Here is a 6,000-nt window from a genome sequence, read left to right as displayed (position 1 = left end):
CATCAGCTGTTAAAAGCATCCTGAAAAATAACCTGTTTCCATCATTCTGGGGTCTGACTCGGCAGGGCAGGAGCACGACACGGCGCTGTTGCCGTCTCAGGAGCTCCCTCCAGCGTGGCGAGCGGCAGCTCCGGCTCGGCGCCGCTCCGGGACGCTCACACCCAGGGCGGCCTTGGCCGCTGCCCTGCGCGGCCCGCTGGTGCTGCAGGTCCGGAACGCAGAGGAGGGGTCGGCGCACACCCCAACCCCGCGACCGTCTTTGATTTAAGCCCCTCGTTAGCAGCAGCGAGCCCAGCCCCGGGCCAGAGCACCCTCCATCTCGCTGATTTATATACTCTCTTCATCTGCTGCAGCAAGGATGATTTTTCTTTTTAATCCGTTTTCGCTCTAGTGTGCTCCAGCTTAGCGCGAGCTTTGCTGGGGGAAGGGAGGCTGGATTTGATTTGATTTGATTTGTGCCAGGGCCGGGAACAAAGAGGCAGAAAGCGATCGCCTTGCACTGCTCGAAGCCCGAGTGGGGAAGGGTCCGCGGCACCAGCCAGCTTCTCCCCCGCCGCTTTATTTTCCCAAGGCTTTGCCCAGCTCTGTTTACGCGTGGCACTAATAACCTTTGGGAGGCAGCAGCATTGCTTTGAGCTTTGAATTGCTGTTCATAAAAAGGAATCTTCATCCCGACAGGCTCACTGTCATGGCAACGGGAGACTCCCCCCCCCCCCCCCCCCCCCCCCCGCCTCTTATATGGGTGCCGCTGCCGTAGAGGCAATCGTGCCTGGCTTGTCCCGAGGGATTTAGCCCTGCTGAGGGCAGGTACTGCTGGGAGCCGCAGTGGGAGGCGGATGGAAGCAAGAGGGAGAGGCACATTCCCCAAGGAGAATTTCTAGCGCAGGATGTCTCCAGCGTACCGCAGACCCAAAGGAAAGATGGGGACGGGTGAAGTTTAGGTGGCTCTGACACCAGAACATAGCAAACGGGAATGATGGAAGTAGGACCTTGGGATAACCCTAAGTAATGCCTGCTCCCTTTGATGAGCTACTTGGATGGATAATATTCTTCTGTGAATTACATTTTCATGTAGCCCCTGCTGCCCAGGCGTGGTGGTGCTCCATTTGCACACTCTGGCACAGGGTGAACCTTGCGCTGGGAGATCTTACCAGTGAAATAAAATTAACACATTTTCATGCCAGTCATATAGAGAATGCGTGGACAGCAATCCCTGCTCTTGGGAGCTTCCAGCTCAAAACCTGGATCTTTTTCATGAGGAAGACAGACAAGAACCTAGAAGCAAGTTGGGAACAAATGCTACAGCAATGTTCTGCCTGAAAAACACACAAATACCCCTGGCAATGCCATGCATTGAATGGAATCAGTCACAATTTAAACTCTACCCTCATCATCTCTAAATGAGCGCCGTGGAGAACACAAAGCAAGAGGAATCTGCTTCCCCCAAACTGGGAATGACACTCAGTTTTTCCTGGCCACCAGCTGTCGGCTGGAGCAGGAACCCACATTCCCAGCACTGCCTAAGCCTGGCAGTGAGCAGGTAAGGGCCAAGGGGACAAATTCTGAGTGAATTAGAGAAAATCCATTATTTGGCACAGATGCTGCATTGATTTTGGATGGCAGAAGCTCGCCTGACCCATTATAGACCCAAGAGGTCCTTTCTTTTGGAAAACCACTGGGAATGAACATGTACTTTTCTTTAGTGGACTGGCTGCTGTCATCTGCTCTTCGCTGTGGAGATCTTTGCAATGCCACCTCTAGGCCAATAGTGGGAAGGCAAGAGCCACGTGTTCTGCTCTTGGCTTTTTTTTTTTTCTGTCACAACATGTATCATCAAACGAGTGCTGAAATGCTGCCCATTTCACACAGAATTACTGCCTGTAGTAAGATTTCATTAATTGCAAATGAGAGCAGGACTTGGCCCACACAGTGGAAGTAATAGATGGTTCCTGCAATTAAACATTAAGTGTACGTCCATTGATTTACCCGCAGTATTTCAAAATAATTAGGCTGGCACAATAGATCTTAGTCTCTGTGAATTTAATATCCCGGAAATCATTTAAAGTTTTTCTGATTCTACCTGCTTTGTGAAGTGCTGCAGTTCTCCTGCGACTCAGTGCTAGAGCAAAGGCAATTTAGTAAAATCCAATGAGGCATGCATTGCATGCTAAAGTACAATTTCTTTTTCTGTTTTTCAGGTGAACAGTTTTCAGTTTTACACCAGGCGTCTTTCTGTATGTTTCTTTAGATTTTCCTTCCTAAAGAATTTGAAGTTTAATTAATCCTTTGAAAATCTTTAAGATGCTGTGAACAAGAAAGGAAGGTTTCTGGAAGAATGGACAGAAAGTTTTCAAGAACATCTAAAGCACCCCAGAAAATCAACATCAATTTCCTTAGTCCCCATTCCCAGGACACTAACTACAGTGCCACTGTGAATGATTAACCTTTTCTGAATGTATCTGACTTCTGCCTTTATAAAACAAGCCTTTAACAATCCTGTCTCAAGAAGGAAAAAATAAAGAGGCATCTGATAAACCTTCAGGTCTGGAGCTTGGTGAAGAACAAGGGATTTGCAGCAGATACAGCATCCCCTTACTTTACTGGTTTAGCTTTGAATGAACAAGTAAATCTGGAGCTGAAAAAACAAGACACTTACTTCCAGTAACTGAAATGGGGGATAAGGCAGAGAGCTGCCAGTTATAAAAGCAGAAGAACATGGAAACCATCAACCACTTTAATTTGCTGGCTTTGGGTAACATCACCCTTACTTGTTAACACAGCACTGAACACAAAACATGTTTGATAAGCCTGGGGTTTGCTTACGTATCCAACACACTTGATAGTATTTTATATACCTGAAGTCCACTTATTTGCATGTTTAATTACATTCTAGTTTCTATCCAAGAGCTATTGACTCAAGTTGCCAGAAAAAAAGGAAAAACAGAACACACAACCCAAGTGAATGCTAAAGTTAGAGCATTAGATACCGAAAAGCCAACATAAATACCATACTTACTCAGCTCCAGTTTTTTACCTGTATGTGAGGTATCCTTTTATGTGGTGGACAGGCTGTATTTAAGTACAGATGGACATGTTTGAAAGGATAGCAAATGAAAACCAGTTTTCGTTAGATGAATGGCCAACTCAGTCAAAGAATCTTAGTTTAATATCACCAACAACTGAGTAAGACCTCCCTGTCCCCCTAAGGTTCGCTTGCTTACAAATGCTGAAACTGAGCCTCTTGCATCCAAGTCATTTTGCAAAGCTCACTGAGGCTGCTAGAGAGCCGTGTTCAAAAATGAACAAATCCTTACACAGTGGAGTATGCTCAGCCCTTTGCCCAGGCTGCATCCTAGGCAAAGGGCTGGAAAACACAGTGTAGTGATTTCGCCTGCCTTTCAGGCACAGACATTACATAGAAATTTTGGATCGTGCCTCAAGAATCTTTAGGGAACATGAGAAGTGGTAGAAGAGGCAAGAGAGCCTGGTCACTTCTGTAACTCTGCTCACATGTACACACTACTAAGACTGGCTTTAGCAAGTGTCCACTTGTGTAATGACTGTCTGTGAGCGACTGTAGTTGTCTGCTGTCCCTGGTGCTCAGCACCAGCTGAGGCAAACAGCAAAGGCACAAGTTAACGGCTCAGTGCTGAGAAAAACAAGGACTTTGAGTTTCATGTCCAGGAGAGCATCCAAGAGTTAACTGGGGACAGCCTCTGAATGCAGTTTGCCTTTCAGTTTGGTGACTGAGGCTAGGAAGGACTGAGATACACTGGCTTGTGGAGAAGCTCCACCTCTGTGGGCACGGACACAGCCTGGCTGGGGCCACACCACTTGCTAAGGAACAGCCTAGCTGCCAGCAGGGGTAAAAAGGAAGGTGGAGGAAGGACTTGGGTTTTTCTGTCTCTCTCAACATGCTGAGGCCCACCTCTGCCCTGACACGGCTGCTGCAGCTTGTGCTACCAAACCCCCATGAATCCTCCTGAAAGTGCTGCAATTTAGGCATCCCCTTTCAGGCTGCAGGGGCTGCAGCATTTCAGGACCCTCAGCACAAGAGGTTGTTTGCTCCCAGCCCAGCTGTATCAGTCCTCTCTAATATTCCCATAGTGTCAAGTCGGCTGGGTGACCTCAAAACCCCTTTGCTGGGGTGTGGAGTGGCTGATGCTTTCTCTGAAGTTCTTGATGTAGGCCAGGTTTAATATCTTTTGATATCAACACAGGCCTACCCGCTGAGTTCTATATACTTTGAATTAAGCACTGTGTACATAGATTTACCACTCAGGGCAATGAAGGACTTGGTTATTCTGTCCTCATTAACGCTGATGGGATCTGGGCATCCAGATTGTTTGTGTAGCTTTGAAAATGCCAGGCATAAAGCACAATGTACTCACGTACAGCATATGTGTTCTTTTCTTTGCTGGGATTCAGCAGGAGCTGTTTCTGGGTATAAAACATAGTTATTGGTGAAAACAGCCTGCACCCAGAGCAATGATGAGACAGTGGAATTTATTCCATCACGCAGACCTGTTGATTAAAACCATCATTCATATCACCGAGAAATGAACAGCCACAGAGACAAACTACCCTGGAGCTTGCTCTTTCATTCTGTAGTAATCATTTCACACAACATAATTATCCTGAAAAGTTGCTGATGACAAGGCGAAAATACAAAAATATTCACGAGTATCTCCACGAACAGTATATTGATGTGCTTGCTAAATTTCCAGCACATACAGAGGTTGGGAGAGGTCTTTGCTTGTCTACATTAACATTTGCATTTGCTGTTCATATGAAAATACAGGCTTGATGATGTTAATTGCAGCTCTTTCATCTTTCTGCTTCAAGCTGTATTATAACTGACCTAGCTTAAATCTGCAGAGCTAAAGGGATCCAGAACCAGAGGGATACATCTTGTCTCCTATCTTCTGTGATGTTTCACAATATGCCCTCCAATCTGATCTTCAAGGCAGCTAAGACATCACTGCCCAAGTTCTCCTGTGTAAAGGCAGTGCTGGGGTAGCTCTGGTAATCTGGGCAGAAAAAAGATGCAGAGACCTATTTTATTATAATTCTCCTGTGAATGGCACGGTGTCACATGGAAGGCAAAGCTTGTGTCAAGTTCCAGGGCTGTTGAAAATGCCCACGGAGGTTGTACCACAGCTGTAGGCAGCACGAAGCACAGAGGCAGCTTCTGTGGTTACAGTTATCAGCATAATGTTGTGGCACAACATCATGAACTGCCTGAACAGGCAGGGGAAGGTTTGCTTTGAAGGAAAGTCATGCAACAGAGAAGTTGGGCTACTCATTTTGGGCGCAGTGTAGTTAATGAAAGCCACTCTGAGAAACCCCCAGCTCAGTTTCCCTTGGGAACAAGGCACCAAAGTCCAAACCTGATGTGCTGCAACTCAGAGTGATGCTGAACCTTGCACCCAGATGGAAGGAGTCTTCTGTCCCTGTCTCTGTTGCACTTCCCAGACAGCACTGTCAACTCCAGACACACTTCAGGAGGAGGAATGGAGAATATAAAAGGCTGAGGAGAGCTGCTGCATCCTCACAAAAATGTGAAGGACAGGTAGATACGGCTTCAGCAAAGCTTTTTGTGGGAACAGACCCACCAAGCAGTGAGGGACTGTGTGATTAAAGCCTCTCTGTGTGCTCTGCTTTACACTTCACCCTTCTCTCAGATGGAGACCGGTGACACAGGAAGGGAGATAAAGAGGCTTTATTTCTGACAACAGCCCCGGAAAGCCTGGCTTTGCAGCAGGCCAGGAGCTGCACACCGGGCCTTCAGGAGTGGGATTTGTGCTCCTTGCAAGAAGGAGGCAGCGGAGCATATGTTTTTAGACAGAAAGTATAAAAACAAAATGAAAATACATAAGCGTTTGTTATCTGAGGCTATGAGCTGTATCTTGCAGATTCAGGGAGGCAGCTTGGCTGAATCCCTCTGGAGGCACCAAAGCCTGACTGGGAGCCGGGCCAGAAAAATCAGTGCTTGGAAAA

Source organism: Chamaea fasciata, unplaced genomic scaffold, assembly GCF_029207755.1.
Source record: "Chamaea fasciata isolate MVZ Bird 193981 ecotype frontalis unplaced genomic scaffold, bChaFas1.0.hap1 SCAF_3, whole genome shotgun sequence".
In the NCBI taxonomy this organism is placed as follows: Eukaryota; Metazoa; Chordata; class Aves; order Passeriformes; family Sylviidae; genus Chamaea; species Chamaea fasciata.
This window is presented reverse-complemented; position numbering follows the sequence as displayed.